The sequence below is a fragment of the Aythya ferina genome (assembly GCF_964211825.1).
Source record: "Aythya ferina genome assembly, chromosome: 4".
Lineage (NCBI taxonomy): Eukaryota > Metazoa > Chordata > Aves > Anseriformes > Anatidae > Aythya > Aythya ferina.
The window spans coordinates 28,028,181-28,044,823 of NC_140300.1; the positions used below are offsets into that span (position 1 = coordinate 28,028,181).

The 16,643-nt window shown below is 40.7% G+C and overlaps 1 protein-coding gene across 1 annotated transcript in view; it reads right to left on the bottom strand.

Annotated features, from left to right (window-relative positions):
- SCFD2 (sec1 family domain containing 2) overlaps positions 1–16,643 on the bottom strand; it is a 189,555-nt gene that overhangs the window by 166,000 nt on the left and 6,912 nt on the right. The window lies entirely within an intron of this gene.

Genomic DNA, 16,643 nt, shown 5'->3' on the forward strand with positions numbered 1-16,643 from the left:
TGCTTATTTTAAACCAGCAAATCGATAAAACAGAAGTTGCCAGGCATTTTAAAGGCGGCTTTGAGGTAATACTCAAGTTGTTGCAAATCAGCTTGCAAGCCAGCAAAGCTAAAGCACATGAACAAAAATGATGATTGGCCACAAACCCTTAAAATATATTTTTCTCTGGACTACCTGAAATACTTATTTATACTTTATACAAGTATAAAGCTTTTTTTTTTATACATTTCTTAAATGTAAATATAAATATAAAAATATATTTCTTTTAAGAGTTTACTGATCAGTTCACTGCATCTTGTTCTATATTCAACTATATACCCCAAGCAAGCATGCTCAGCCATGGGGAAGCAGCTAACCTGCTTCATCTCACACCCTGGCCAGCAGGCAGCCAGCACCCAGCAAACCCTGCCGTGGGAGGCAGCTTTCCAGGCACACAGCTGAGCAGCTTCCAGGAGCACATCCCAAGTTTTCTTTCATTGCTGGTTTCTCACCAGGCTGGCTCAACGCAACACGCAGAACATGCAAGGTTACTATCAGAAAGTTGTAGCTCAGAACAAACAGTATGTCATCTAGTGCATGCAGGGGTAAGTTGGTTAAAACTGCAGTAAAAAAAATAAAAGGAACAGTTACTATCTCCAAAGGACTGAATTTAGCTTAATAAAGGCATGCCTACAGATATCAAGACTTCAAGGCAATACTGCAAATGCAATCAAGGTAACTAAATTTTGCAATTACTTTCAGACGCAGGATGATAAAGCAGGCTGCTAACTACCTTTAGGAGAAGAGAAGAAAAGATTCACCAAACATGAGCAATAACTAAGACAAATGGGAATAGAATTTGCATTTTTTAGTGTTATGCCCTCATGACGTGCAGTGATTCATCTTACAATGAAGCGCGTGAAGCAAAGGACATAATTTTCCAGGCATAGTAGCAAAGTTTGTTTATTTTTTTTGTTTTGTTTTGTTTTGTTTTTTAAAAAAAACAAAGAATATATAAAATTACAAACTCATTTCAAAACAAGAATTGTGAAAGAATCATCTCAAAACAGCTTTTAAAACAACACTGTAATTTTAAGTTGCAAAACCACTATGTTTTCTATAAACCATTGTGTTCCAATAAAACCTTGACCACTATACACCAAATCAGAAAGAAATACGCTCTCTGTTATCAGTGGAGCATGGGAGAACTTGAAAACAAACAATTCAGAAGGTTCTTAAAAACACAACAAGCTCCACAGTCCCAAACTGCCCCAGAAGCTGCTCTGCTTCCCTAGAGCTCTTTGTGAGGGGCTGAATCCCCCCCTCCAATTCCTCCACTTTACAAATAATGGACAGTAAATCAATCTCTTAAAATTTGACGTATTTTTGGTCCCACAAGTGAGCTGTATTACAGTACAATTTAAGAATTATTAAAAGATTGTTAAGGCTTTAGTTTGCATCAGGAATTACTTATAAAGAGGAAAAAATTCCCCTGAAGTGAAAAGTAATACAGTATCCCATGTTTTGCCTTTTTAAAGGAAAAGGGTGGAGAGAAGGGGAGACAGAGAGAGAAACCTCACATTTCTGGCTCCTTCACATATCTATTTTACAGATGGATATACTTATAAAATAGATATACACAAGTCTGACGGCTGTGGTCAACCACCATCTGAAGCAGGTTTGTAACTTGCCAAACCCACCAACAAAGCCAGTGTCTTAAGTTTTATCAAACATTTCCTCAACCCAAGCATCAAGTAAACTTGTAAGGACAAGCATCTTAACCACAGTCCTACTTCACGTTGATCTGCATACACACACAAGAAGGTTTTTGGCTTCAGAAAGCCAAAAAGTTTAACTTACTTCAGCATCCATGACACAGAACAACGTTACTTGCTAATAACCACGCAGATGAGACAATGCAGCTGCCTGTGGAATGATGTTACACAAAGTAAAGCGATGCTGCTCGTTGCCTCTCCCAGTATCAAAGAGTAATAGAATAAACCAATGACACCAGCGTGCATTAAACCAAAACAGAAAAATAATTCAAGACAGCAGAAGAGTAAGCAGCGGGACGTGTTTTACCATAACAAAAGTCAGCATGTATGTGTGCGTGCACGCACACACATACAGTATCTGAAAAGAAAGTTACGTGACATCTAATCCTCCTATTCAATTCCCACTTAAACAGACTGGTAATGTAGAATGTCCATACTGCTTAATATCAAAACTGTTCTGTGATGAAAAAAGCGTAACAGATACTTGAAAAATTTCCTAGAAAACACTCAAGTGTTTTTTTTTTTTGCAAGAGAATCTACTATATTTGAATTGATATTCACATTCAATAATCCTTTAGACAGACAGCATTTCTACAGTGGTTCATCTAATTACAGACAGGCAATACAGCACTTTCCTGCGTTAAAACTAAAATGACACAATCCAGCAAATAGTTTGGGAAGCTAGGGGTTCTCATCACCTTTATGTTCTGTTTATTTTAGCTATTCCCAAGATCATTAATATCCACTTGAACCTGTAAACTTCAAGGTCAACTAAAGGTGAAACATAAGGAAGCAATATAATATGGAGCATTCAACTGGACTATACGCTGCGAAACACTAAGGTAGTTCCCTTAAATTGCAATTTCTTTTCTTCTTTCTTAGCCCCATATAGTTATTGAGCCAGAATTCTTAATTAGAGGATTTAGAGAACGGTTAGTAATTCCTTTTATAACTTTTAAATTTACTAACAGCGGCTTTCTAGAAAATTATATATAATCAACGAGTAGAAAAATAATACCTTAAATATTCTATAGATGGAATAAAAACATATCCTTGGATTTTAATGTTGTATAACTACCCTGCTGCAAACAACATACATCTAAGTCCACATTGATTGTTGTTGTTAACCTACAGCAGTGATGAGTTACGTTACATATATAAATTTGTAACTTGCAGGACTGAGAGCAAAGAAAAGCCTTACAAATACAACAGGCCTTAAGATCTCAAAGGGTCTGCTTGTGGACCAAACATCAGGCAATATCTCTACAACTCCTGGACTAACTTACCTCTCAAATAGTAAGCCTTCCACAGGCTTCCTGTGCCAACATTAACAAAGCTACAAAACCAAATCATTTCCATTTGCGACATAACGGGGCAAAATATATTGTTCCCGAGAGGTACTGTGCCATCCAAGTGCAGCACATCACTTATGTAGAATGAACTCAGCAGAGGTTAATGTTGCAGGGAGAATCTAGTTAGATCAGGACCCTTCATCTTCTCCAAACCAGTCCTTGAGAATAAAAACTGGTGCTTAAATCCATAATATTTTGTTGTTTGCAAATTACAGAACTATTAGGAGCCTGACTTGGGTGAATAAACCCTTCACTGACCAGAACACCAAAGCTTCCTTTCCCTTTGGAAAACTTTCATTTAATATCACACTGCAGTGTACACATACTGGGAGCCATGCATGCGAAAAAATTTAGCGTTGCCATTTCAGATGGTTGCTGATACTGCTGCAAGATTATTTCTTCATTAGCTCTCAAATGTGTTGTGGGGTAGGGAGTTCCTCCAAATAAGTAAAGCTGCTCCTGCTGAACTGGAAGAAGCAACAGCACTCTTGTGAAATGGCTGGGAAGGGACCAGGCTCTCCCTAAATACATTTGGGAAACCAGTTTCATTCACATTCTACAAATCTACTGCTTAGCGATGCCTTGCAAGAAGAGGTGGGCTGTTTAACACTGGTATATGACTACTGTGTGAACTGTAGTATGTTTCTGTCATGATGCTAATGCTCAAACATGCTACCGTGAGGCAAGTCCCTAGGAAATTTAAGTACATTCAAGAAGGTAAGGGGTGTAGGAAGGAACTCATAGTGCTGCTGCTGCTCACCAGGCTGAAGTGAGCGAGAGGGAAGCATTAGTCACGCGAGCAGTGCTGAAACAGAAGCTATGCCTGGCGACTGCACCAATGAGACACAGACCATCATCTGTCTGAAGCCCTTTTATGACAGTTACTTACCAACTTCAAGAACTTCTGAAGTCTATAATCTTGCATGATTATTATCCTGAAGCCAAATGCTTCTGGTTGTCTTAAAGCATATGAATTTCAATGCTTCTCTTTCCAAACCTGCATTATCTCAAAAACTTTACTGAAAGTCAAGTGCACCAATAAAACCAGGATTCTATTAATCTTTCCTAAGGCGTCTTCTTTTTGATCTACTGTGAGCGTGCTTACCGAACACAAGGTTTGATCATTTTTAACTCTGCTGCCACCCTAAGCAGAGGGAGCTGGCAGATTACTCAAAGAGAGGAAGAATGAGCAAGCAAGATGCATCTCCAGAGCATAGAACTGGTTTCGACAGAGTCCAACTGATGTTTAGGTTTTACTAATCCCTGAGATACTAAATCCCACTAAGCTCTCTCTTGCACACAGATGTGACTTTGAACACGTTCTGTGCAAAGAGAAAAGCAGACTGACTATCTATCTACCAGGCAAAGAGTCCTAACTCTAAGATGTGGTCAGTACCCTTCAAACCATTTTAACTCTATCCTGCTAACCCCCATCTGCTCCCTGTGTTGTTTAACAACACGTAATAAGTACTGTTAACAGTTTTAATCCATTAATCAGTGGGTAGGGTTCTCTCCCTTCCACAACAGCTTCCAACCAGCAACCTATGCAGAAGAGTATTTATGCCAGGCACAAAGCATTCAACCACCCTGTAAGTTTTTTCGTTATTCAAGGAGTAGTGTTAAAGCATCTCTTATGAGGCATTCAGTGGATAGCTACTTCTGGCCAAGTGCTCTGGACTAAGCTCCTCAGCTTTGATTCAGCATGGGACCAAGTCTACAAATGATGCCTCCTTTCCTTCCTAGCCAGTGGCATATTCTTGGAAGATTCCTCAAAGGGGCTCACGCAGAAGGTTAAGCTGCACAGACTGTGATAGCTGGTGAAGTCATCACCAGGAAGAATAACGAAATGGGTTATTCTGCCTGTCCACCACCATTCATAAGCAGAAGCTGCACCTGATCTTTAGACCCCAGAGCATCACCTACAGACAGGCTGGTCCAAACTAGTGAGCACACCACAGCAACGGGAGTGCTGCCAGAAACGAGGCAACTGACCGCCAAGATGAACACTGAAGCCAGTTTGCTTCCTTCAAGCAAACAAAAGAATCACCACTAACAATCACAGAAAAGTGAAATTCTTTCTGGTGGAAGAAGAATTGCTTACTGTGACCTGACCCACTCTGTTTTCCAATTAGTCAGATGTGGATATACAGTACCTCACAAGATAAAGAGAAGCTGGAGTTGCTCTGACATACCTATCCCGAGAAGGAAGCTGCTGTTTCATGCAATGCTTTCAGAAAGAGCCAAAGAATCAGTCAGAGATGCCAAAGGCAGAGGGCTGTGATAGCACCCGGAGGGTTTCCCTCACTGAGCCTTGCAAATCAAGCCTTGAAAGCTGCTGAAGCAGAGCAGCAAGGGAGCGGATTTCCAGCTCCACCAGCCAGAACCACAAGCAGCAGGGCTTTTTCCAGTGAGGAAAGAGCTTAAACTGCTCATCGGCTGCAGCAGCAACAGAAAAGGTTGGGCTGGCCAATGAAGGAACAAGATACAAAGGAAGAGACAGAAGATAAAACAATCGTGTAGTGATTTTCAAAGGCCCACCTCCACTCTCTCTCCATTACCTAGCTGTGGTTAAAATAACCCTAAGGAACCTTAAGGGGGAATCCTTTGCTAGCTAAGGAAGGATGGTTGTGGGGACACCTGCACAACATCGTTCTGTTGCAGAGCTGCTGAAACACTAAAATAAGCTCGATGTTTGAAGGCTTCCCAGATATGCCACACCCATCTCGGTCACTATATAAAAATGCAGACCTTAACAATTCCAGTATTACCCCAAAATTCATTCTTGCTCCTCTAACAGTGGCCAGGCTCTGCAGAGGGATGAAGGAAAAACGTGCATGCAGTTTCTTAAAACCTCCTAATGTTCACAACCGTCAGTCCTGTCTGAGTTTCAGCTGGCTTCCTTTTATTCCAGTGAACTGGTTCTGTAAAATGTTTCATTCCTACAAGCTGCAGGACAGCTTATGCGGAATGCCAGACTGAGTTACTGTATGAATCAAGTTAATTGAAAGCTTCTGAGTAGGATTTTGTACAATACAAGGTATATCAAAACTCTTGCCAAGCAACTCTTTAAAATGTGTATATTAAAGAGTTACTTGTCAGGGATTTTAATTTAGTTTTTGGACAAAGAAAATGAATTATGCTAAAAATAAAGTCTGATCCTTACAACATATGCATTACTTGGGAATACTACATGTAACATAATAGGTTACTTTAGAGCATTCTGTTCTGTGTTTTAAAGCTATTGCATAAGGTTATTTTAATAAAAATGATTCCAATGAAAGAACAGTTAGTAATGAGGTGCTGACAATTGAATCTACATCCAGGGATTGCATGAGAGTGCCAAGTCTACTTTTACAGATGCACTGGTTAGTTATCCAATGGATGTCCTTGAGGCATGTAAAGCCAATACATTTTGTGTTACTTTTTGCAGCAGAGATAGATGATACAAGTGAAAACATTTACCAAGAACATACCTGAAGTGTGTTTTTCTTATTAGAGCAATGTACGAAAATAAACCCAGATACCATGGAATGCCAAGAATTCCCTTTCCTTGATGTTTTTAATTTGCAAAGCTGCTTTTTGGTAGTCTCCTTTGACCTCCTTCCCTCCTTCATTTGCTGGCCAAAAAACCTGGAGTTACGTAAGCAACCTCTTGACTAAGAACTCATTAGGCTGTAAGCTTCAGTGCCATTTCGAGGGTTTAATGTACAGGAATGTCTTCATAACAGCAGGCAAAACAATCCTTCTTCTGTAAGTGACTCGGTTACCACAAAAACCATTTCTTATGAAATCATGACACAGAGTTGTTAAAACATTCAAAGATACTCTCTTTATGAGTTGAGAACAAGTATTCCAATAGAGACTTAGAGACCCAAAATAAACAGTAAAAAACTAATCGGAAACAGACCTTATATTTTAAAGACGTGTTACTTAAACATGCAGGGCCAGATTCTATGCTAGCTACGTTGGTGAAGTAAATTTAGATTAAAAGAGAGGAATAAGGAAGACAACTAGGGCCAGGCCCTCATTTAGAGAGGAATATTCCTCTCTCTTTACTTCAAAGTAGCATATTTGTCATAGTTTCTATGCAAACCTACAGCCCTAGCTAGCTTCTTCAGATCTCACGCAAACCTAATATGGCCAACTCCAGTCTTCAAAAACTAAACTGACGGCTAGTCAGAAGGAATAAAGCTCCAGCCTTCGGCTTTCATTTTTCTAACCACTTCCATACTCTGGCTGGTCTGTCACTGGGAATGAGATAAGGACTTCTGTCTACCCTGCGCATACTCACCCAGCGTTCTGGCTATCTTCTCACCCCCTCTCCCCGATACACATCTGCCTACCATGGAATGAGTAAAGAGACCAGAATTTTGTCCTAATCCAAAAGCTCTGGATTTTCAAGTGGCTTTTTGTAGTCATTCAATACCCATGCTGCATCCTCTTCCTAAAAAGGGCTTGGATAAGTACGTTGGGTGCTGTCTAATTCCACACCGCCCCACATTCTTCCCTCTCAATCAAAACCAAACATATAACTAATGCTATATTCCAACCCGTGCAAGGAGCATTTGAAGCTATGGTTTCAAAAGCTAAGCTTTTTTTTTTTTTTTTTTTTTTTTTTTTGTCAAGGTTACTTTCCTTTTTCTACAGGGTCACTGTAGCTCAAAGCACCACGTAAAACATACACATTCAGTGTGTGTTCTGTGGCTGTTCCCAGTTACTGAAAATGGCTCAAAATGGATTTATTTCTCTGGTTGCTTCTTTAAATAAGTACAGCCATGGAGAGATTTGGGTAAGATCATAAAGCTTTCATCTCCCACAGTGAACAGAAATCCTTCCTAGTTCATGATCTTTTTAGAAAACATATTCACCACCTATGGAAATTAGGTGTCAGTCAGTGTAGCACAATCTTACAAGGTCTGCAGAATGACTACTTCTGGCCCACTGTTAATCAGGGGACAAAAACTGGTTAGGTTTGGTCAATTTTCACTACTGCTTTTGAGACTCTGAGTGGCTAAAAAGCAGCAAAATCTCACCTCAGATGCTACTTTTCAGGAAAACAAGGTGCACAGAGAGAGGTGTGTACTGGAGCTCCACATTATGAATTTAAATCCAAAGATGTAAGACCACTGGAATGCTCATTCACCCCAACAGCAGCAAGATCTGGGACACCTGTGCAACAGCAGGTACCTACAATCATTCTTTCTTCTTCACAGCTGACAAAGTGATAAATGAAACAGAAAACCACTAGCCAAAGGATAGTAGCAAGCCTTAATATACAAGAAATCCTCTCCTAACGTTGAAAAGGTTGAGAGCACATCTTTGCAATGAGGCAAGAAGGCAGCTCTTTTCCAGAAATTAGATGAATCCAAACTTCTTATCCAAATTTTGCACGCATAAAAAGCAATTTCCCAGAAAAATGATTTTGTATGTTTTTCAAAGAACACCTGGAAAGGTCTTCTTTGGAAACAATGACTTTTTTTTTTTTTAAAGATGGGATTAAGGCAGGCACCTGCAAAAGGGATGCAAAAGCATGGGGATTGGCTGGAAAACACAGGCAGAAACTGATTTGACTGCAACACTGCCCAAAGTGCTAAGCATTTCAGATCGCCTAAGTTCCTCATAAGGTACACGTTCCTTTGGGACAGAATGATCTCAGAGAAGTAACAAATGAACAGGAAAAAGTGTAATGAAAAGCAGGACAAAGAAATAATCTAATGGTCTGCCAGAATTCAGGAACACAAAAACATGGGGAGGCTACAAAAGGAAAGCACCTCAAGTAACTGCACTGAGCAGTACAGGGGGCTAGATTTTTGGATCAATTATGAGAAAATCAATAATTATATAAGCATTTACTTGTATAAAATCAAGTAAGCACTTCTCTGTGCACAGACTGCTTTCTAGACTAAAAGCATCTTTAAGCTCTGCCAGGTAAATAGTTCGCTTCACATAAATTTTAGCCTGCATAAGCTTTGGTTCCTGTTTCATGTTAAGTTTGGAATCCTGAAAGAATCTCAACCATACCCTCAAAACTTGCAACCAAACCTGCTGCCAGCATTGGGTCCTCATCAGCATGAGAAGTTTTCATTTGTTCCTCTCATCAGCCTATTTCATCGCATTCTTCCCCTTTGTGAAATACAGCGGGTTTACTTCACAGCATGACAATGATCAACTAAAATACCTCTCCAGGTCATTCAGTCATCCTCTGTTCTGGCACTGGGGCTGAACAGCAAATGCAAAAAAAGGCCAATACATATCACTGCATTTTAAAACCTTGCTGGTGAGGTCATTCAGGAGGCAAACGTGAAGGCAGCTGGCCGAGAAGAGTGAGAGCTAGTCTTAGAAAAATCTCACAACGTCAGCCAAAGACACAGTTACTGTTTTGTACTATAAAACAAGAAAGATTGGAGCCCGCTTTGGAGATTCATAAAGTCGACTTAAACAGACACAGTCTTCCTGCTGCTATTGAGCTGTGAATATGTCTGCAGGAAAACGCATTGCGGCCACACCAAGAGAAAGCAGTTTGCAGACCTACACAGGGGAATAAGAAATTCGCAAAATTTGCAAACAAAACTCACGGGCATTAAGGTAATAAGGAAGGGATGCCAGTTTTAAAAGAACTGCTGCAGGCTGCCAAAAAACACTACCCCTAAGCAACATAAAAATCCACCCCTTCTGTTCTGACTGCAGGCATCGGGGGGTTACTCTTTTTATCTAATTAATCAGAAAGAGCTTTGTCCTCCTTTACATCTTGCAAGGAATGTAAACTGCAGAACAGAGAGCAATGCTAATGAGGAAACAGTCAGAAAAGAAGCCAGTGTAATGGTTGTACTCACAGAATTTCCTTACGGACATTTCTTACCTTGTTGTGCTAACCAGCTGAAGATGCGAGTACTCAGAGAGCTGACAATGATCATGATGGTTGGACAACATTTGGATAACTCAAACTTATTGTGTTTTTCAGTGGGTAAAGGAAAAATCAAAGACGGGATTTACACTACTCAAATATTATATTGAGATTACTTATGAGGAATCCTTCTCTAGAAGAACATGTCTTTGAAAAATTAAGCATGAAATTCTCTATTTTGCTGTTTTCAATGAGCAGATTGTACAGGTAAATGCATCTCAAGCCCCTTGATCCTTGCACTCTCTCTGAGTATGGCTATGCAAGTGTTACAGGGTCCTGGGAGAAAAAAAAGAGAATTCTGATTGAAAATGTACATTACTAAGCCTAGGTTGCTCAGACACACAATGCAGTTAAAGGTCCTTAGAGCAAAAGGAATGAAAACTTGAGCAGTCCACGTTGCCAGCCCCCCACTGCATCTTTTTTGTGTGCTCAGAGGCACAGATAAGGAAGACCTGCACAGCTGATGCTGAGAGCTTGTCAGCCCAAATCATTCTTTATCTGAAGGAAAAATAAGCTTCAAGCTTCCTCTTATCTAGAAGATAACTTTTAAGGCTCCAGAGGCTTGTCATAACAGGCAATTAAAAAACGTGGCACCTATTAGGCAGGATCTTGCCTGGATATAAAGAATCTTATAATTCTTCTGCTGGTTACTGGGACAAACCAGCTACTGCAGCAACTGAGGCTCAGCAGAACAGCAGTGTGGTCTTCAGGCAATGCTGCACGTTACACAGCCCAGGCAAAGCAGAGATCTTGACCTCTTCCTAGAATTTTCCATCCTTTGCACCCCCCTCTCTTACCCTTCCTTTTTTTTTTTTTTTCCATTTCAAGGAGGTTCTGTGTTGAAAGGATCTGGGCAAATATACACATTTATTGTAAGATACAATAAATCTTATCAGCTTGTTCATCTTATCCTGTGGCAACAGTCAATTATGTTCATTTGATTCAGACTGGTTTGAAACTGAGCAGAAAGCACCTCCTGGAATGCCTGTCTTGACTGACAAAGCCCAGAAGCTGAAGCAGCCAGGGCTTTTATTCCCAACAAGATGCCTTGAGAAATTTCAAACAATAGGGAAGCTTTGAATAGTCCTTGGTTCAGGGGTGTGCTGAGCCCTTATGAGTAAAATAAAATGGTCAGCAGGAAGATTGCCAGTACAGGAATGTGGTGGGGGGGTGGGTGCTATATTTTGGGCATTCCTGTTTCCCAATCCACCATTTGGAGAAGCATCTCACGGATGGATTACTGAAAAGGCAAATGGCATTAACAGAAAAAACTTATAAAGCCAGTTCGCCTCTCTGGAAATGGGCCTCAGGGGCGCTGCAGGAATTGTGGAAGCACAGGGCTGGGCTGTCATTTCTCCTGTCACTGGTCAAGGAAAAAGATTATTTTTATTTTTCTCCTTAACTGCTTGAGGCAGTATCTGCTCCTCATAAATCCTGCAGTTAAGACCTTCTTTTCCCCCTAACAGCGCTGCTCACCGTGGTCAGAAACTTAGGTCCCAGGGTGGATTGCTGGTTGTTGTTTTAGTTGGCTGGTTCGGGGGCCTTTTTTTTTTTGAGAAGCTGAACCTCAAATCCATCCTCCAGAGCAGAGCTCCGTGGGCACAGACAGCAGCAAAGGGTGCCCATGGGGCGAGCAGCAGCGCCGAGCCCCCGGCAGGGGGAAGTGTCCGGCAGCAGACGGGCTGGGGGAGAGCCCCAGGAGCAGGGACGGGTGGGGTTCCCACAGGAGATCCAGCAGCACCCCGCTGCCAAACCCCTACCAACCTACCGGGGCAGATGGAGCAGCAGCTTACAACATCCAGCTCTCCCCCTGCCTGCTTTAAAGAGCTTTGCCATCCGCTGTTTTGGCTTCTCCTTCCTCCTCTGCAGGGGTCTCAGTGAATGTGAAGCAATTCTCGTGTCGTCTGGATTTTCTTATTGCAGCATTAACTTTTCCTCTTTAATATTAACATTCCTGAAAGGAAATCTATGCTAATTTATGCCATAAACTCTAAGCTCATTCAAGAACACTATCCAAACTACCTTCTTATTATAAGCTTTTATAAACTTATGCATGCAAACCTTTTTTTTCCGAATTAATATCTACAGCTGACATGAAAGAAAGAAAGACTTTAAGATTCAAAACACTACAAAGATCTAAGAACCATCCCCCCAAAAGCTTAGTGTATAATTAATTCAGTGTTGAGAAAAACATTGCTCTCTTTGTTAGACATCCTTTAGATGCTTGTTCCCAAGTAAAAACAACAAAAATAAAAGAACAGAACCACCCATATAAAAAAATACTAAAAGGAGACTTTATCTCCCTTCCAATTTTAATTCTTACTGCTCTTTTCTTTGCCACACAAGAAAAAAAAAATCATCTTTCATGCTAAATTCACACCATACACGATTATTCAGTGAGTATTGTGTATATTACAGGTCTTTAGAACTGCTTTTCCACCAGCTCAGGAAAAAGGAGAGCAAGGGTGGACGTAACTGGGAGCAGACCTCTCCCCTCAGTACACTGCAGGCATGACTGGGAAGGGCACAGCAGCAAAGAAAGGACAAATGGAGGTCTTGCCTTTGTTCCTCCAGACACCTGAACTCCCCATGCAGTCATTTGCACCAATCTTTGTACCCTCCCAAAGACCACAACCCCATCTGCCACCTCAGATGGCCTGCCACGTGGCTTTGCAAATTTGTACAGGGAGAAATTCTGCTTTTACCTGTTTAAAACTAAACTTCTTGGACAAGGTCTAGGAGGGAAAACAGAAGTAGAAAGAAAAGAAGTGATTTGACCAAGATCATACGGCAAGTAGACAACAAACCTGGGACAAGTCCCCTGACCTCCTGCTGCTCCTCTGTGCTCAGTCTCCCGAGTCCCATGGTACCAGGAGGGCACGGCAGGATCACATCAGGAACAAGAGTAAAGACAAAGCTAGAGTGGGGCTTTCCTCTCTGTGCTGTAACTTGTAACTTTTAATAAATTCACTTTGTAAATTAAAGTTGGTCCAAAATCGGAGCGATACACCTCAGAACTGAGGAAGATCAGGAGTAGATGCTTTCAACTTCCATTCATGCGAGACTTTGAAATTTTATTACTGGGTCTCAATCAATGTTCTAATTTTTAACCAACTTCCTTCCCCCTCAGCACACCTCTCCTTGCTAAATCTTTCTTGAGGAGAAGTGCAAGTGCTATGTTTCAAACATCTGGCCTACGTAATGATATTTTCTGAATCACACCCATCAACAAGATCATCTCATTCTGAACTTGTTATTTCCTTCCCAGTAAAAATGCAAATGATTAAGCAGCTCCACCTGCTTTGTCAGAAGCACCTAGGCACCTCAACTGCACTGCCCATTGCATTGCTTTAGGCATAGCAGCCCCAATGTGAAATGTGTTATGTTAGTTTTGTATTTCCATGGAAAAAAACGCTTGTTTTAAGAGCCCAGTGCTTCTTTCTTTGCAATAATTGCATATCGCATCAAGTACTTATACTTTTTAATTTTAAACAGTGGTCTTTTTATGGGATTTTAATACCACACTAAATTCTGAGAAGCTTACGAACTCCTGGAGAAAAGGAAACTAAAGTGGAAAAGCAGGCAAGAAATCTCTACTCAGCAGGTCCTTGAAACATGCATAAACAAATTCAGTACTTGGTTTATTCAGCAAAATATGAGAGCACATCAAAAGTGTTCCTGGGTAATAAAAAAAGTATATTAAAAAGGAGCAGGCGTACTTAGTTGCCCACAATTCAGTACCATGTAACTTCACTTCTTGTTCTCACATCCCACAGACCTGTGGCCAGGATGCAGCAATGTGAACCCTTACTTGCTGCTTCAGGGAACCACGGAGTGTCCAAGCATCTTGGTTCCTGGCATGAGAGATGGAAAAACAGGACAGTGCAGGCCTCCACTGCAATAAAAGCAGTGCTGGCAACAGGATGCTTCCATGTGATAACGTATCAATCCTAAAAATGTACTAAGGTGTTATAAAATAGACAACGTGGTATTCAAATACAGAGAGCTTGATGTGCATCCAGGCAGATGATTTTTAGAAGCCGCTGCATGTGTGACTTTAAAGTCAGAAGTTCAGCTAAAGTTGTTAGAACGAAAAAATTCCTCTAAAAACACTATAGGGGTTCTCAAAAGACCAGCAAGACAGCTGCAATCTGTATAATTTTTTTACCCCATCTCTACCATTAAGCCTTCACTGCAATTTCTACTTCCACTGTGCATCTGTTGAGGACAGGAAAGCTACCACTTTTTAATCAGAAACCAACAGTTTCGAACAAGAGTGGAAGTCTTCAGTCTCTGTCTACAAATGGTTTCATTCTTTACATATATATACACACGGTGCTTAGGGACATAGTTTAGTGGGTAATATTGGTGGTAGGGGGGTGGCTGGACCAGATGATCGTGGAGGTTTTTTCCAACCTTAATGATTCTATGATCTGTGTATAAAAATGAATAAAATATTTTAACAACTCTCAAACTGTACAACTTTCAACAAACATTCACAACGGAGTGACAGTCTATCAGTGACTACAGTAGGGCAAACAATTAATTACTCCACAGGATTTTTAAGGCTACTGAGACTAATAAAATTAAGTAATCTAGGTCTAGAAGGAAAGAAATTCTTTTCCTCGCAAAAAGAACACCTTCAAAGTACTATAACTTCAGCAGCATATGGCATTTACATTTTCATCTAAATCTTTAAAGAAGCCCATTATTTCCTTAGATTTGAGAAAAGAACCCTGCTTTATTTCACCACACCAGCCATAAATTATTCATTAATTCTGTTTGCTAACTCTGTAACTGAGCCCAGATGTTTCTGCTGGAGAGGCATTCCACAAGGAAAGTTAAATATAGCAAGCTGTGCGGAGGGAGCAGACCTCCTTCTCTCCCCCCACAACATGCTCAAATATTAAGTTGAAAGAAAATAATGAAAACATTTGAAAAATATTCTGAATATGTGAGTCTGTGAAATGCCACAATACGGGGCCAGTACCATCACAAAGTTTCACGTAAAAGAGCCCCCCTGCATTCCACCTGGGTGCAGCTCACATTGCTGGTGCTGGGAAAGGTGCCCTCACTTTCACTCACCAGAGTAAATAGAAAATTTACAAGCAGGGGAACGCTCCTCGCCATGCGTCATTTACAGATATAAATCAAGACTGGAGTTTCCAATTACAAGGAATGCTTCCCAGCCTGCTACCAACAGCAATAACTGGGTTGATGAAGAACTGAGAGCATCCTATGGAATTTCTTATGGAATTTACATAGGAACCTGGTGGTGGGAGTTTTATATCCATTTCAGTACTTCAGAAGAAGTTCACCTATTTCACGCCAGCAAAGATGATTAATGCTGAAGTTTATAAACCAACACTAGGATGCAGTTCTTGGTAACGAGAATGGAAGCTACAACCTTCAGCCACCCGTTCAGATGCTGTTTGTAGTACTCCACAGCAACTGGCTTAGGCTGATTTGTAAATGCCTGTTTTAAATTGGAAACTACTCCTACTCACTACATGGTCAGAAAAAGTGAAAGAGACAGCTTTGAACAGTACAAAGCCATGTTCCGTTTTGGAGACTATCCTCAGGCACGCAACACTTCAGTTTCAAACCATAATCACAGGAGAGATTTTAAAAGGCCACTCAGTCCCTTTGCCCTGCTCCAAGACAAGATCAATCCTATTCAAATCAATATTTGGCTAACATGTTCTTAAATGTTTCCAGCATAACAGATTTAATACCATGATTTATCTGGGAGAAGCTGTTAAGAGACTGCTGTGGCAATGACACCACTGCCTTGGAACCAAGATATCAGTTGCTACCAGTCAACTTTGCCTCACTTGTAGCACTACAGGTGGGCAACTTGTAGTCAACTCCTTTGTTCTTTAACCACCTGTGTCCACAGCAGATTTTGCAATAGATGTTAAGCCTAACTGTACTTCCAACAGAGGCATCATTTGCTAGCTAGCAAATAGGTAAATAAACCTCAGCACATATATTATTAGCCACCTTAGAACAAAATAAAACTGCAGGCTGATACAATAATGTGACTTCTAAGAAGACTAAAGTCATAATTTAAGCAGGGGAAGGTGTACTAGCACTAGTTCAATGAAGATAATGTTAGGAATAACAGAATGGTGGTGCAGGTCAACAGTCTTAGGGCAACAAATATCTATTTTGTTTTTTCCTTAGTCCACACTGCCAGAAGTAATCTTTATTACTGGTAGCTAATCAAAGTTAGCACAAACAACAGCTATCACAGCATGTCTACCACAGACAACAACCTCTATTTCTGCTGTGTGGACAGATCTTAGGGACATCTCACTTCAGCTTCAGAGATCAGCTGGGAAGCAGCCAAGGAAAAGAAAACCAGAACAAATTTTATTAACGTTAGTCACCTCGGCAGAAACTTATAATTGAGTCCACCACCTATATGAGGAGATGTTTCCTCTCCTGCTCCCGAGGAAGACAGTTATGCAACATGAAACTTAGAAACCGGACCCAGTTACAGTCCAGGGAGATGGAAGATGACAAAGGATCCAGAAGTGGCAAGAAAATAAATACCATATGTCAGAAAGTGAAAAGTCCTCTCTGATTTATTTATTTTTTTTGTGGCGTGGGGGGCTTAGTAGAATGCAG